The sequence below is a fragment of the Ipomoea nil genome, unplaced genomic scaffold (assembly GCF_001879475.1).
Source record: "Ipomoea nil cultivar Tokyo-kokei standard unplaced genomic scaffold, Asagao_1.1 scaffold1971, whole genome shotgun sequence".
Taxonomy (NCBI): domain Eukaryota; kingdom Viridiplantae; phylum Streptophyta; class Magnoliopsida; order Solanales; family Convolvulaceae; genus Ipomoea; species Ipomoea nil.
The window spans coordinates 1,315,520-1,333,784 of NW_017618399.1; the positions used below are offsets into that span (position 1 = coordinate 1,315,520).

The following is an 18,265-nucleotide window of genomic DNA, read 5'->3' on the forward strand; positions in this document are numbered from 1 at the left end:
CGAGAAAACAACCAAACTTAGATTGTTGGGCTCATCAAACGATTTTTCTTCCTCCTCAGACACATTAAGAGCCTCAGTTTTCAAAGAATCAGACTTCACAGTAGGTAAACAAGAGGGATCAACAGATACAGAAGATTCCACAGAAATTAAAGCAGGCACATTCGCAGAAACAACAGGCACAGTAGATGGGGCAACATTAGACACTAGATCCTCAGGTTTATCAGGAGAAATTTCAATAGGGGAGTCAGAAGTGTTTGACCTGTTTCGAAGGATTTCCAGCCTGTGTCTGGTTTCATCTCTGACAGCTTGCAGGTACAGGGGTTGCGATTCAGCTCGTCGTCGTGAGACCTCAATAGATTCAAGGGCCCTCTGAAGCCTGTGTCTGGTTTCATCTCCAAGTATTGGAGAAATGCCCCGGCCCGATTTCCATCTGAAGGCTCTGGGATAGATGCTGGAGAAACCTCATCACTGGTTTCAGAGACCAACAATAAAAGGTCACTGGTATCGTCTTCAGACCAGTCGGCATAGAACTCTGGATAATCTGTCATAACCGTGACCATGATCTCATCACGAAGAAGAGGGTCAAGTTTCAGTTTCTTCTTCATTGCCAACTGCAATAGTGTCTGAATGTGCTTGGCGGCAACTTCTGGAGAATGGGTCTTGCTTCTAAGTTTGATGATGATATTCCTTACTGCGTCCGCCATTAGAATGTATCGTGAGAATGTGAGAGGATTCAACCTAGGCAAAGAAGTAGCAGAGAGAGAGAGAGAGAGCAAACTGAGGGCAGAGATATTCTTTGAGTGCTCCTTCTGTTCAAGAGTGGCCCGGTAACAAATAGTCCCAAGGGTGAAGAACCCTAATTAATGCGGCTTGTCAAAAATCATGCAGAGGCGATGTGATTGGCACAACGGTATGCCTTCTTTTTAGGTAAGAAACAGATGAAAGGAAATTTGAAATTTGAAAAAGGCCACAACCTTTATGGTAATTTAGGTTAAGATATACACTTAACAAAATAGAAGGGAGATTTAAACGGAAGTCAAAGCTTAAATCTGACCCGTATAATTAAACCATTTACTCCCTTCTGAACGACTAACTGCCTTATTAGTCAATCCTGCAAATTCTCAGAGCAGATCTGAGAATTTCAAAATGATTTGCATCTAGGGACTTGGTCAGAATATCAGTCAGTTGCTTATCTGTATGAATGTACTCCAATTCAATCTCCTTGGATTCAACCAGGTCTCTTATGCAGTGGTGCCTAATATCAATGTGCTTCGTCCTGGAGTGTTGAACTGGATTCTTTGAGATGTTAATAGCACTGACATTGTCACAATAGAGTGTCATAATTCCTTGAGTAAGACCATAGTCTAAAAGCATCTGTTTCATCCATACTAACTGAGTACAACATCCACCAGTAGCTATGTATTCTGCCTCTGCAGTACTTAAGGAAATTGAATTCTGTTTCTTACTCAGCCACGACACTAAGTTCTTACCAACAAAGAAGCATCCACCAGATGTACTCTTACGGTCATCAATATTTCCTACCCAGTTAGCATCACAGTAAGCAATCAGACTCAGTTCATTGTCCTTGGAGTACTATAGTCCATATTGAATCGTTCCTTTTATATATTTCAGAATTCGTTTAACAGCTATGAGGTGTGATTCTTTTGGATCAGATTGATACCTTGCACATACTCCAACACTGAACATTATGTCTGGTCGACTAGCCGTCAGGTACAACAGACTTCCTATCAAGCTTCGGTAGACTGTGTTATCCACTGATGCACCTGTGTCATCTTTGGATACTTTTGTGGAGGTGGAGATCGGTGTCCTGGATGGTTTACATGATTCCAGATCAAACTTCTTGACTAAATTCTTAGTGTACTTTTCTTGTGAGATAAAGTACCCTTCAGGACTTTGCTAAACTTGCCGTCCTAGGAAATACGTCAGTTGACCAACCATGGACATCTCAAATTCTTCCTTCATGACTTTTACTAACTCATCTGTGTATTTCTGTAAAGTTGATCCAAACACAATGTCATCCACGTAGATCTGAGCAATGGTGACATGACTTCCAGTGGTTTTTACGAACAATGTTTTGTCAACACTTCCTCGTTTATAACCATGCTGTAGCAGATACTGTGTCAGGCGTTCAAACCATGCCCGTGGGGCTTGTTTAAGGCCATAGAGAGCTTTTCTGAGCTTGTAGACATGTGATGGATGATCTGGATCTTCAAATCCCTTAGGTTGTGCCACATAGATATCTACATGCAGATATCCATTAAAAAACGCTGTCTTAACATCCATTTGAAACAGTGTGAATCCCAGAATGCATGCGACAGCTAACAGAATTCTTATTGACTCTAGTCTCGCCACAGGAGCAAACGTTTCATCATAGTCAATTCCTTCTATCTGAGTGTATCCTTGTGCCACTAACCGAGCTTTGTTCCTTGCAATATTCCCAGCTTCATCAGTTTTATTTTTGAAAATCCACTTTGTTCCAATTATGTTGACACGAGCAGGTCTTGGTACTAGATCCCAAACATGATTTCGGTCAAACTGATGTAGCTCCTCTTGCATTGCCTTGATCCACAGATCATCCTGTAAAGCTTCTTTTACATTCCTTGGTTCTATCTTTGAGGTATAGCAAGTAGATCCAGATATTTCTTATTCTGCCCCTGGTCTTCATTCCGTCTGTTGGAGCACCAATGATGTTATCTGATGGATGATTTTTCTGAGTTCTGGTGGGTTTGTCTTCACCTGTATCATTTATAAGAGTTGTCTCCTGTTCAGAACTTTCTTGATCTTCATCTAAGGATTCTTTTGATTTGGGCTGACTGTTGCTATCTGCATTATTCAGTTCACTGAGAGGAAGCTCTGTCACTGGATCAGTCACTGTTGTTTCCACTGATTCGTCTAGATTGTCGTCTATAACAACATTTACTGATTCCATTACAGATTGAGTTCTCTTGTTGTAGACTCTGTAGGTACGACTATTTGGAGAGTATCCAAGAAAGATGCTCTCATCACTCTTAGGTTCAAACTTCCCTCTTTGTTCTCTATCAATCGGCACATAACACTTCGTCCCAAACACATAAAAATACTTCAGGTTTGGCTTCTTTCCCTTCCAGATCTCATATGGTGTTTTGGTCGTTCCTGGTCTAAGATAGACCCTATTCACTGTATCACAAGCTGTGTGAACTGCTTCAGCCCAGAAGCGTTGCGACAGATGAGAAGCATGTAACATAACTCTAGCCATTTCTTGCAAGGTTCGATTCTTTCTTTCCACCACACCATTCTATTGAGATGTTCTAGGAGCTGAGAACTCATGTGATATACCGTGCTCGGAGCAGAAATCTAAATATAGTGAATTCTCAAATTCTTTCACATGATCACTTCTCAGTCTCTAAATTTTTATTATAGGCTCGTTCTTTTCCTTTTGAACCCTTATACACAGGGTTTTAAAAGCCTTGAAGGCCTCAGATTTTTCTCTTAGAAAGCACACCCAGCTGTATCGAGAGAAATCATCTACACACACAAATATGTATTTCTTTCCCCCAATGCTTTCAGTCTGTGTTGGCCCCATGAGGTCTATGTGAACAAGCTCTAGACACTTCTCAGTAGTACGTGATAACTCTTACTGCTTTGTGCGGAGTTCTAATTTGATTCCCAATGGCACATGCACCACAAACTCTCTCCAGTTCTATTCTGATCTTAGGTACTCCTCTCACAGCTTCTAGTTTGATCAGCTTATCCATATCTCTGAAGTTTATGTGACCCAGTCGTCTATGCCAGAGTTTTGATTCATCAGATTTAGATAGGTGACAAGCATTTTCGTTTGCCAAAACATAACAGTTGTCTGAGGATCGGGTTCCTTCCATGACAAGTTGATCTGCTTTGTCACTAACTCTGCAGCAGTTACGATCGAAGCACGCATTCCAATTTTGATCACACAACTGACTGATGCTGATCAGATTTGCTTTCAACCCACTGACTAACAGAACCTCTTCTAAGTGAGGTAAACCTGGTACATTCAGGGTACCTTTCCCAACTATTTTCCCTTTTTTCCCGTCGCCATATGTAACAGATTCATTGCTTGGTTGAACAGCCATGAGACACTTTACATTTCCAGTCATATGTCTGGAATAGCTACTGTCAAAATACCATCTAGCTTCAGTCGTAGATGCAGTCAGAACTATAGTGGGGTAGCATATAACTTCTGACTTTCTGAACTGACCGAGATGACTGTCCTTGTTCAAAACTGTGAACTGCTGTGGCCTTAAACATACCCTCTTTGACAAACATAGGAGCATTATTCGAAGATTCACCTCGTTCAAATCCTAGACCCTTTTTATCATTAGGATTTCTACCAGAGTCCAGAATTGTCTAATGTTGATGTGGTGTCCATCATCTGGATATTTTTCTTCAGACCTTCCAATTCCTTTATCAGTTTTCCTTCTCTGGATCTTATCTGAGTGATAAGATCTTCTTTTATGACAAGATCTGTATTTAGTTTTTTTAGAAGATCATCCCTTTGCTTCAGCTCATCATTCAGATTTTTATTGACTTTCACTAGTTGTTCCCAGCTTGCAAAAGGTTTAGCAAATTCCATTTCAAGTTGAGTATGCCTCTCTTCAAAATCATCTGTTGATATATAAGATTCTTCATCTGATTCGTTTCCGTCTGACTGAATCTCTGTAGCTGTAAAGAAAGCTACAGAGTTTCCCACATTATCATCTGACTGATCATTAGATGCTTCCTTCTCATTATCACTTAGTGTAGCTACTGACAATGCCTTTTTCCTCTTTAGATACGTTGCACATTCTGCCTGTATGTGTACATAACCTTCACACTCTCTACACTCCACTGACCGGTTGAGAGACCTCCCTGTATCTGTGGAACTGTTTCTGTTCTGTCTTGTTCGGCCACTCTGGGGTTGATTGTTCTGTGAAAAAGGTGTTGTTTCGGCTTTTTGATATGAGGAGTTATTGCCTTTGTATTGTGTCCTGGTGGGTTGACCTTGACTCTTTTTGTTGAATCCTTTCAATATTTTCTTAAAATTCTTGGTTAGAAGTGCCTAGGTTTCATCATCTATGTCGTCTGCGTCAGATTCTCGATCAGCTTCAGCCGCAAAAGCCACTGACTTTCCTTTTCTGTTGCCAGCAAGATCATCATCAGCAAGCACTTCAAGTTCATATGTGTGTAAACTTCTCATAAGTTCTCCTACAGTCTTCTTTTCCCAGCCTGTGTGTTCCTGAATAGCAGTTACTTTCATCCGGAAGTGTTTAGGTAAAGATCGAAGGATCTTTTTGACTACTCTCTCATCAGTGAATGGTTCACCAAGAATTGAGGCTCTGTTCATCAGATTCCTAACCCGACTGTGAAAGGTCGAAATGGTTTCCTCTTCATTCATTCTAAGGGCTTCAAATTCTGACAGCACCAATTGTAGCTTTGACTGCTTGACATCACTAGTTTCCTCAAATCTGGTTTCAAGAATTTCTCATACACGTTTAGCTTCTTTTACCCCTGTGACTAGGGTAAAGACAGATTCATGCAGAGATCCTACAATATAGTTCAACGCTTTGTTGTTTAGATCAGAGGCATTCATTTCATTGTCTGTCCAAGTCTCCATGGGCTTATCCCCAGTGGTTCTATCAGCATTCTGAACAATTGGACGACTCCACCCAAATAGGACAGTTCGATAAACCCTGGTACCTTGTGCTTGGAGATATATCTCCATACGAGCCTTCCAGAAAGAGAAGTTGTAACCATCTAGTTCTGGAGGTTTCATACTTGCATCCATCCTGAACAAAGACAACCAGCCAACGAACACACAGAGGCACTTCCAAAAGACAGAGAACAATGCAAAACTAAAAACCCGTACGGATCAAGTCACTATGTAGACTTAAAAGCTCTGATACCACATGAAATTTTGCATTCCCTCATTTTTAATCAGATTAACTCGATTAACCAACTGATGAAATGGACTGACTGATTCAGTGATGAAGTCAGTCAGTAATAACAGACCATAGAGATGTTTAAAGAAAGAGATAACAGCACAAAGCAAAACACAAGATGTTTAACCAGTTCGATACAGTGTGTATCTACATCTGGGGACGATCACATAGGCGTCCATTCCCCTAAATCATAATCCAATGTACAAAGGTAGAGAAACAATAATCTCACCCAAGTGCCCCACACAAGGTACGTACCCAGTCTACACATGTTTAGTGGATTGTTGAAGGTGGAGAGCCATGCATACAGAAGTCCAATGAAATCCCTTTACTAGGAGAGCCAACTCTGATGCAGTCCACTTCAATGACGCTCTTTACAGTTGTTCCCACAACAATGTGATCACAGTGTCCTTTCGTTTAAGCAGCAGTGATTCTTCTCAAGTTCATCATCTTAATCACCATGAACATGTTGTATTGAGAAGAGGCATAGTAATCAAAGATCTGATCTCATAAAACTGATAAGGAGTGTTTCTTCTCTCTTGAAAGTGTAACCCTAATTCTCGACGAATGAGGATACTTATAGTTCCATAGTTAGAACACTCTCTCCATAGATATCTTTTATTGTAGATGGTAGGACAAGATTTGAAGAATGTAATCTTAAAGATTCGGTCCATACCTTTCCAAAGCAGATACGCTGATCTTCTTTCCAAATCTGTCTTCTGTAAAACTGCGTACAGCTTTTAAGTAAACAGCTTCCTAAAACAGATCTTCAGTGGCAGTCCCTCTGTTGTTGTATCTGATTGATCAGTCCTCTGTAGAACAAAACTAACACTAAGCTAAACCAATCTTAGTATGCCATAATAATATTGCCAATTATAAGTTGGGGTTTTTGAGCAATTAAAACACTAACAAATATTTAGGTAATCGAATTATATTTGCGGGTATGAAAAGTAACACTAAATTTTTCCCTCCTAAATTTTCCTCATGATGCGAAATTAGAGTAAAATTAATTTCTTGATTAATTTAGAGTAAAAATTAATTATGATACAATTGATAGTTATTTACTATATTCATTAGTATCTACTATATATATATATATATATATATATATATATATATATATATATATATATATATATATATATATATATATATATATATACTAATATTTTTGCACGTGCGTTGCACGTGATGAATTTGTTATAATATTTTAAAAATATTTAGATCTATATACAATTGTATAAATTATAACATCAAATATTATATAATATAATTGAAGAATTGAGTTGTATCGTACCGATTATGTTTTTTGATGTTATCATTGTTTGAATTCGAGCAAATAATTTCCCAATTAATAGCTAACGTGTAGATATACGCATTCGGTGCTGCAACTTTAGAGATTTTATATATTAGTGTTTAGGATTTGTAATAATTGGGCTAATTAGCTCGTTGTCTAGCAACTCAGTTATAGAATTTATTTATACGGAAGATATATTTTTATGTAGATATATAGCAATTTTGTCATCTCTTTATAAAAAAAAAAAAAAACATAATATCACTGACTTGAATTACACATTATTGAAAATCTCTTTGTAGAGGACATTGGTAGTAGTAACAGAATTTTATCCATCATCGTCTAGAGTTAAAACCATCAGGATGGGTGACTCGGGAAAAAAACCACATACAATTAACCGTGATTAAAGATTGTTTTTTTTTTTCATTAATAACTCAACGTGAGTTAGTGTTTGACCCTGACTTTTGTTGATAGTCATGGCATATGCGAGCATCAACGTGAATTATTTTCGTTAGAACTTGAAGGGAAATCTCGTATCAAAATGGTGAAAGACATTTTAATTGAAGATTTACTTTTATCAATAGTATAAATTATTATTTCTTTATAAAATTACATAGAATTTCAAATGGATTTTCTCATTTATTACACATAATTTGTTTTCGTTATTCTCACAATTATAATGGTTTACTTATTCTCAGAATTTGATAACCATTTTGACTTTAATCTGTGGTAACAATTCATTAGATATAGATATTAATTTGGGCGGGAATGTGGAAGAGGAGGATTTTACTTTTATTAATAGTATAAATTGGTGTAAATAATAATTAATAAATTATTATTTCTTTATAAAATTACGCAGAATTTTAAACAAATTTTCTCATTTATTATGCAAAATTTGTGTCCATTATTTTCACAATTATAATAATTTAATTATTCTCATAATTTGGTAACCTTTTTTTATTTTTATGTACATATTGACTTTAATTTGTGGTAACAATTCATTAGATATTAGTTACTTTTTATATAAAATTTTGTTACCAATTAAGTTATTAATTTTGTACTAATTAATTAATATTCATATTAATTTGGGCTAGAATGTTGTAAAGGAGGATTTTATTCTTATTAATATTATAGATAGATTAATTTCATTTTGAAATCATTGGTTCACATATTTCAATTATTTATTTTTTCTTTAATTATTCTCATTGTAATCATAAATGATATTGCAATAATTAATTTATGATATTTATCAAATTGTATCTTTTTTAAAATATAAAATTTTCGCATGTTTAGGGGTTACAAAAAATATTTTAAAATTATTTTTATAATCAATATTTAGTGAACTCAAGGATGCAATTAGAAAGCCTAAACTCGGAACTCAAATGAATGGTAGAAAACCCTCAAGAACATAAAATGAATACACCAAGAAACCTTAATGTAACCAGTAAGGGTCAAACCATTAACCGCTCACACTTAAACCAAAGCTTTGACCATCAAACCATGTTAGGAATATGTTGTATGAGTTTTGATGAGCCAAATGTATTTTGTAGACCCCAATTTTATTTCATTTGAGTCAGTTCTGGTTCACAAAGTATGGTGCACCCCTGCCAAGAAGTCTACGTGAAAGCTGTTTTGAAGGAAGAATAAATGTAAGCGGGATCACAGCTTAACACATTTATGAAGCATTCAATTATTAAAGGTTGAGATGGACGAGATGGATGAAGATTTGTTGAAACACACTTGATACTTAATGATCCACAGTTTAATTCCCATTGAGAGCTTTTTGGTCTAAAAAGGCTTAAACAAGCTATAGTGAAGTGCTACCACGAAGTATGATATCGGGAGGTGATATCATGAAGTATATTGGGTAGAACTATCATGAAGAAATATATTTTATAACATGATAGTATATGATATCGGATGATGATGTCATAACGTGGTATGGTTCTACAAGAACTGTGAAACCCACGTGAAGAGATAAGACAAAAGAATTTAAGTCTTGAGATGTATCAAATGGTTAACTAGCCGAGTTGGAAGAAACTTTGCAAAGCAAACCAAAGGATATATGGTTCAACTCCCACCTGAAGCAATTTTTATGAAGACATGATATCAAGATCATGATACTAGTTCATGATATACTGATATATGGTTCAACTCCCACCCGAAGCAATTTTTATGAAGACATGATATCAAGATCATGATACTAGCCTAACACGATACTAGTTCATGATATAAGGTGGACATGATATACTATCGTGACATGACATCATCATGATAAAATTGTTAGACAAGCTGATACACGAAGGAAATCTTTTAAATACTCAAGCAAGAATCAGCAGATAAATTATTTGAGCAACTTGGCACATCAGATCAATAATTCAGCAAAAGTCATGCCAGAGAAATTCAAATTTGGAGGCTACCCATTCCAAGGAAAAGCTTTGTCAGATTAAAGAAGAGCAACGGCAAAATTATTCAAAACTTCTGACAGACGGCGAAATGACTTTGCAGACCAAGTTGGCAAAATTATTTGATCAACTACAATTCAAAATGGACGATCAAGATCGAAAGTTGATCAACGGGCAAAATAGCTTTCATTGGCTATAAAATGCCCAAGCAGACTTGAAGACAAGAACAGTGAAAAACAACAAAGAATATCCAATCATACATCAAGTGATATATTGAGCTATATACGAAAGAATTCAAGTCTGATAGAAGAAATCATTGTATTTCATTGTAAATCTTCTACTGAGTGTAGAAAAGGGGTAGAGTAACTAGAGAGAGTGAAAAACCCAGTTGGAGTGTAGCTTTATGCGTAGCACTCGGTTGTAAAGGGAAGAGTAACAAGAGGAGCTTGTGAAAACCCGATGAGAGCGTAGCTTTGTGCGTAGTTCTCGTGGTGTAGGAGTACAGCTTGGTGCGAAGTCCTCGGGAAGGCGGAGTAACAAGAGGAGCTTGCGAAAAACCTTGGTGGAGTGTAGTTTTGTGTGAAGCACTCGGAGAAGTTTCGGTGGACACTTATTCACTATTGTATCTGGGTGGTCGAAGAATAGTGAATTTCCTCCTTGAAGTGAAAGGAGAAGAGTGGACTAGGAGTATTACACCACCTCTGAACCACTATAAATCTCTCTCTCTATTTACTTACTGCTCAATTATATTTCGTGCATGCTTATATCAACTGTGAACTAACCCGTTACGATTTATCGCGTATCTTTATCTGTCTGGGTTTGATAGTTCCCTCGTTTGCATGCAAGTGAAATTTTACATACATCATCCTTAATCTATATCAAGTGTTTCTAACGTGATGAATGTATAGAATCTCTCTTTGAGCACTACACATTTAAAGCATAACACTTTGCCATTACATTTTCCGCTGTGCACACTCTAAGTTGTTATACTTGTTTATGCTTGTTACTTAGAGTTGAAGTTACCAAAGTGTTGTTTGCAAAAGAAGTTAGAAAAAATTAGAGAAGTCTATTCACCCCCCCTCTAGACTTCTCGACACCCTTTCGGGACCAACAAACCATGAGTGTTTCTTGAGACTTAGAGGACACAAAACCTCATTAACCCTCCTTCTAGCTAAATCCCTAATGGCATGTTTGGTTCATGGAACCAAACAATATAATACAATTCATATTCTATTCCTTTCCTATTCCATTCCCTGTGGAATAGCATTCTTATTCCCTCCAAATTCATTCCGTGAACCAAACGTGCTCTAAAACCCAAAATCCCCAAATCAAAAACCCGCCTTCCTCCGTCTTTCCTTCTCTCTCTCTCTCTCTCTCTCTCTCTCTCTCTCTCTCTCTCTTTCTCTTTCGGCCGAACTCCCTACCCCAGCCACACCTCGAACCACCGTTAACCACCCGGCAACCTACTGCCTAAACCACTGTCGACCACCGCCGACGAGCCCCCGCGACCTAGGCTACCACCGACGACCCCCGCACATAGCTGCTACCGCCCGCCACCGTTGACCCCAACGCGACCGCCTCAGCCGCAGCTACACTGCCCCCCGTCGACGATCCGACCATACGCCCGCCGCCAAACGACCGGTCACCGTAACCACCGGAAAAGCCGCTGGAAAATCCACCGGAAAAGCTACACTCCCCTACCCGATCAAAAGAAAATCCTAATGCCGAAGAGGTCCATCAACGCCCGAGTCCCGGAGTGGAACAATGCCGACTACACGGCATTAGGAGGTAAAGCACTGGAACCCGACCAATTCTCTCCGGAGTTGGTTGATATGCTTAAATTCCAAGGCCTACTGGATATGTACCTCGAGATAAAAGGGGACACGTACCCCGAACTGGTGAAGGAATTCTACCGCTACATGGTAGCCACCAAATGCAGGGACAAGTTAGAGGTCACCTCCAAGGTCCAGGACAAGGAAATGGTGCTAACCATGTCCCGCTTAACTAAGCTTTTGAAATTGACCACCACGGGCATGTCAGATTATGACTGGAAGGCATGGATTAGTACCCGAGACGTGGGGTACGAGGATTACCTTAGCTATTTGTTGGGAAGAGAAGACGGTTTCACTTCGGCCACAAGGCCAATTAAGAAGTTGCTAACCGCCGAACAAAAGAAGCTAGTCTTGATTGTGTCAGATAGCCTATTACCCACTAACAACAAGAGCAGGGATGTGGGAAGCCTAGAATGCACCTTTGCCTATTTTCTTAAGCATAAGGTCAAATTCAATTTACCCGCTCTTATGTTGAAACACATGGAATTCTGCAAATCTAGCAACCGGCTCAGTTTACCATACGGGATGATCCTAAGTTGGATCATGGAAAAGAAAGGGGTGGACATAAGCTGGACTGAAGTCAGACCCATGAGTGGGATGCTCTTCAATGCTCAAAACCTCCACCGCAACGACATCTATCATGTCGGAGAGGGACAGTACATTACCCTCGAGGAGATTTGCTTGAGACCCCCGGCTGAACAAAGAATGTTAGTGGACCAATTGTGTATCTCAAACAAGAAAATGAAATGATCGATGCAAGAAAGCGAGGAACAAGAAGAGCAAGAAGAAGAGAGTGAGCCGAGTCAATCGGAATCCGTGCAGGAAAGGGGGAACGCGGGGGACCGAGACGAGAGGTCCACCAACGAGTGTATCCTCGCGAAGCTCTTGAGGCAGAACCGGATCATGGATGAGGGATTCTCGTCCTTGATTCTCGCGATGAGCTCTTTTGACATGAGAGTGGCGGCGATCGAGGCCATGCTTGGCGCACGTGGAGCTTTAAGCTCGGGAGCAGGAAACCAAGGTACACCTAAATCTCAATCCTTACTTGCCTCCTGACTTGATCAATCCCCACCCTACACTTATAGGAAAACAAGCATAACCTATTTTCTCTAATTTAAAGATCAAGCTTCCTGTAAGGGGGGGAGGGTGTAACACCCCGTCTTACGGCCTCCAAATTCGGGTTAAGCATGGAATAAATTCCGTTAATATATAGTTAAAAAGGATTTAATTGGACTATAATTCCCATTAATTAATTAGTGTGGTCCACAATGGATCATGGACCCTTATCCTTAATCAAGTCTTTAATCCTGCTAGGAATAGAGAATATGGGCCTTTACTATTCAGATTCTAGTTAGGACTCCTGAATCTATATATAGGGAATTAGAAAGCATTTAGAAACCCTGCTATGATTAATTTACCACGCGAGACATTCCCCGAGGAAACCTAGCAAAGAATTTCCCCCCACCGAACCTAGGAAGATCAATTGGAAGAGGATCTTAGAGAAGAACCTTAGTAGCCAAGGATATTGATTAGGGCTAAGAGGTAACCCATGTCTTACAAAACCTATTTTCCTTGCTATTGTTTATTGGTTGGCTCCAATTGAATGATTAATTGTATGATTTTGTATGTATATCTTGTTAGAGCTTGTCTTTAGGTTTATATGGTGAATTATTGCTATTCTTGATGGCCCTGTGTGGTTATTGGTTTGATCTTGTGTTTAATTATGTCTAGAGCTTGTCCCTAGGCTTTATATTGTGAATCTCGTGTTGTCCCTATGAAAGTAATGAGTGAATACACCCCCCTAAGTGTTTAACATAACTGATTCAATTGAAAATAACTTGAAAAGACAACTTTATCCTTGTATTTGATGGCCAACTAACATAAAATCTAACGGAAGACCTTACAAGTAGACCTGACAATTCGTGTATACAGGTTCGTTAACGGGTTAGCACGATAATGACACGAATACGATAATGTTAAATCCGAACACGACACGTTAAGGTTAACGAATTCAAATTTTTAACACGAACATGATATGTTAATAGCAAGGTTACAAAACATTTTATTTTTTTTTTTAATGTAAAAAAAAAGTAAAAATTAAAAATTATCAAAATTCACTAATAAAACATAAGGTTCTCATAATTTTTTCTTACAAACTATTTATTTAAGTGGCTATAAAGTAGTTTAAAATATTGTTGAAACCATCTAAATACATAAAAAAAAATAAATTAAGAGCAAAAGAAGCATTTTTTGAAGAAATTAATTAGAGGGCCAAACCGCCTTCGGTTGTTTGCAGTGTATAGATCTCGAGAAAATACGCGATTTGAAAGAAAAAATTGTCCAAAACGGACAACCGTGTCAAAAGTTATGCCTTCGCACAATTTTTAACCCTAAAAAAATTAAATAAATAAATCGCCCGGTTCAGCCGGCTAGGAGGTTTAGGCAGCCGACTAGACTGCCTAGCTGCCCGGTCGCGGAGGAGGCCCATTCCGGCCTTCCTCGCGGCGGCCGGGCGGCGCGTATGCGCGATTTTTGCAACACTGATTAATAGGTTAAATGCGTTGACAAGATAGACACGTTTTGTTAATAGATTTTGTATTGTGTCGTCGACACGATATGACACGAAACATGTTTAAACCTGCTAAAACTATTAATATATTTGTTGAAAAAAACAAAAAATTAAAGTTAAGTTATATATATATATATATATATATATATATATATATATATATATATATATATATATATATATATATATAAAGAAATAAAAACTACAATTCAATCCATCAAACAAACTAAAAAGAGTATTCAATTTATAACATTCATAAAATGATGAAATAACGTAAAAAAAAAAAAAAAAAAAAACCATAATTAAAGAAGTCCATACTAGTTTTTATTATAAAATTGAACACAATAAAAATTTATATTTCAGATTGTTGAACATCAATAACTGATGAAGAATCTTGGCCTATAATGTAGCAAATTCATCCTGGGTCATTTTCATTATATCTTTTGTAATCTCATCCATGACAATGGTTCTTACCTAAATGACAATGGTTCTTAGCAGGTTATAAACATGTTTTTGTAAGCGGGTTCGTATAAATGAGCTAACATGATAATATTAACAGGTTAAACATGTTCTTACTAGGTTAACGGGTTGACCCGTTAAGACACGAAACATAACGGGTCAACTCGTTAACAACACGGGACACGTTAAAGCTAAACACTAACCTATTATTTTCGTGTCGTGTTAACGGGTCGTGTCCATAATTGTCAGATCTACTTACAAGGTAACTTTTTAATAGTTAGAGGTGAGCTTTCCTATCATATATATATATATATATATATATATATATATATATATATATATATATATATTAGAGTTCCAATAGTCTAGATTAGATGGGAACTGATTGATTTAAACAACAAATTGAACCATTATATTTTTTTATTCGATCATTCATTTTTCTTTACGCAATAAATTTTTTACACGTGGCAGGAGTTATATTTCATGAAAATACATATATTTTTTTCCTTTGTGCGCACACATGCATGTGTGTGTATGTAGATTCTACAAAAAGATAAGTCTATTGTGAGATGTGGGCAAATTAAAATGTTTGCATTATTGTATCATAAGGTCAAATAAGTTGTAATTGTAAGTGTACAAATGATACACATTAAAACCCTTTTATGTTAACTAATTTAATTGTCAAAATAATTAGGAGTTGTGTTAAATTATATTATGGACCGTGGACCGTCTCCGTGTAAGGTTACTACAAGGTAAGTTTATTTGATTATGGCGTGGACTAATCATATTGAAGAAGTTAAATAAGTCTTTAAAGACTTTTTCAAGGCTGTAAAATATGCATGGCGTGAGGTGTTAAAATGAGATGTGGTTGGTATTGATTGGAAATCTAAATGAAAGGTTGTGAATGAATGCTTGCGTGAGATAAGGAATAATTGTGGAAAGTTGGTAGCTTTGGAATGCTACTTAAGGAATTAGTTTCTTCATGCAGAACGGACGAATTGGCAGTACAGGAACAATAAGGAGAGGAGAAGGCATTCTTTTATTACATCTATATTAAAGAATATTATATTATCATCAGGCTAATTTCCCTTGAAGTGATCATTCGGCATGCACGTACCTCTCCGGCAACGGATGTTGGGAAGATTATGTATTCAACCCTCTTTGTAATTTTGGTGAACATCTAGTGGATTGGGCTGACGTGAGTTGCCCCGCAGACGTAGGAGAAGTGTTCCGAACTGCGTGATCAATATCTGGTTCCTGGTGTTTGTTTTTCTTACTTTAATTTATGTTTTCGTTTATTCGTAAATCAACATAATTAAGGGTACGTTAATATCTTAATTAAAAGTAAGTAGAATTCCAGGTGTTAACTTGCATTCAAGACCCACGTAACAATTTCAGTAATGAAGAGTAACTACTAATGTTTTGTGGTCTAAAATTAGGATTTTAATGATATATTTTATGTTTTTGTTGAAAATAAGGTTTCTATGAAACTGGAGAAAACATTGGTAGGATTAAAGACTAAATTGGAAGAAGGGTATTCATGGACTTTACTCCGTCAGTTAGATCATCAGCACGGTGTGTACCTAGATGAAGATTATCAAAGAACAATTTGTCACTCCAAGCTCGCTGTTGCCTGGAGATTAATGGAGGATTCTTTCGGACAAATCTTTGATAGCTACACAAAAATTAACGTTATCAAAAACGTCATTTACAACTGTGGGTATGTACTAGCTAGAGACTATAGAAATTTCTATAACATCATGAATCTAAAGTTAGAAACTAAATTTCATTTTTGAATTTTGACATTATATTGACATATATACAGTGATAGACACCTTCTGTTTCATCATTTAAACTTTTGCAGTTCAAATTTCAATAGAATTAACTTCAAAGGCGGCTTCTACACCGCTGTCTTGGAAACAAATGGGGAAATAGTTTGTGTTGCAGCTCTAAGGTAATAATCATCAAACATATATGGTATATATTTGTTATATATGTGCCAATTTGGTTCCATAGTATATCGCATATGCTCTTCTTTGGTTTAAGGGAATGCGAAGTTTCTTTACACAATGCGAAATTCTTATCATATAAATGAGAATCTCATTCCCCCGCCTCCCCTTCAATTCTTTAGGAGTGTTTGCATCAAACTATGTTATACCACATAATTCAAATATTGAAGCTTCTATGTATATAATGTTGTTTTAATTTACAGGATATATCCATGACAAAATGATTGCTGAAATGCCTTTCATTGCTTCCCATTTTGCTCATAGATGTAAAGGGATGTGTAGAAAGCTTATGATTGCTATTGAATCTGTAAGTTATTTAATTTATCTTTAAAATTATATTTTTATAGTAATATACTTTTAATTTCCTTTCCTCTCTTAAATTAAGTCGTCATACACGCATATTGCACGTGCTCCCATATGACCAAACTAACACCTTTATTCCTCTATATTAATGTTTTTTAAAAAAAAAATAATAATAATTTGATTTGCCAACATATATGACATGCTTAATGGTGATATATTTATTTTGCAGGTGCTTTGCTACCTCAATATAGAGAAACTAATCATTCCATATGCATCAGAAAAGACAGAAAGTTGGAAGAAAAAGTATGGATTTAGTGTATTGGATGATGAAACAATGAAACATCTAATAAACTACAATGCATTGATGTTCCATGACGCTGTTAGACTGCAAAAGATCATCCTTCCTTGCAACAAATGACCGAATTAAACATTACGCTACTACTGCTGCTTTGATGCCGGTTTCACGGCTGCAGCGGCTAAGGCAGCGTATGGGGCCTGTTTATTTGACCGGCATGGGGTGTTTGTGGCAGCAACGTAACTAATGGACCATTGGATTGTGTTTATAATTCTCTTCTGGCACGATAAGGAAGCACTTTCCTGGATCAAAGCTTGAGGTTTGGAGGTGATGGTACGGATGGTTTCTGATTTTCTTAATTTAGTTCGTGGTAGCTTTAAAAGGGGATCGTATTGATAAAACTTATGTTGGCTCTGTTATTCATTCTTGTCTTTCTTTACATAGTTCTTTTGTTTCTTTAGAGTTTTATCATATTAGTCATTTTGTGAATCCGGTTGCCCATGCTTTGGCAAAGGTATTTAGTGATCAGTATTCATGGTTGCAGTATGCGCTAGGCGCTAGTCGGGCGCCCGGACAATACCTAGGCGGAATCTAGGCGGCGCGCGCCAAAAAAATAATAAGAGATTTTCAGTTTGACAATTTTAATGAGGCTGTTGTTACAGAAATTATAAATCTACAGTATAGAAATTATGAATCTACAGTACAGAAATTATGCATCTACAATATAGATATGAATCTACAATATAGAAATTATGAATCTATGGCTTAGAAATTATGGATCTATCCGTTAACAACAAATGAAAAACAAAATTATGAATCTACGTTTTCAAAGAAAAAAAAAATTATGATATGAATCTACAGTATAGAAATTATGGATCTACCCCTGTGTTTCACCATGCGCATGGTGAACACGTTTCCACGGCATAACTATCTTTCAACACAAGGCCAGGCCTGGGGCTTGAAAAAAATTAATTTGTATATATTGTTTGGTGGTAGGGAATTTAATAATTTAAAAATATTCTTAAAAGTTCAGCCACGCTGGGTGTACACGAGTTCAAACTTTTCTAAGCTCATTTTAAGATTTGATTTGCACTCCCCTCTCTCTCATTATGTAATAAAAGATGTCATGTTTTGTCTTAAATCAATTA

The 18,265-nt window shown here is 37.1% G+C and overlaps 1 long non-coding RNA gene across 1 annotated transcript; it reads left to right on the top strand.

The window, feature by feature from the left end:
• The first annotated feature begins 16,395 nt into the window (after positions 1-16,395).
• On the top strand, positions 16,396-17,105 carry LOC109147066. Its single transcript, XR_002048545.1, has 3 exons — positions 16,396-16,464; positions 16,723-16,826; positions 17,052-17,105. It is a non-coding gene; the product is annotated as an uncharacterized LOC109147066 (long non-coding RNA).
• The last annotated feature ends 1,160 nt before the right edge of the window (positions 17,106-18,265 follow it).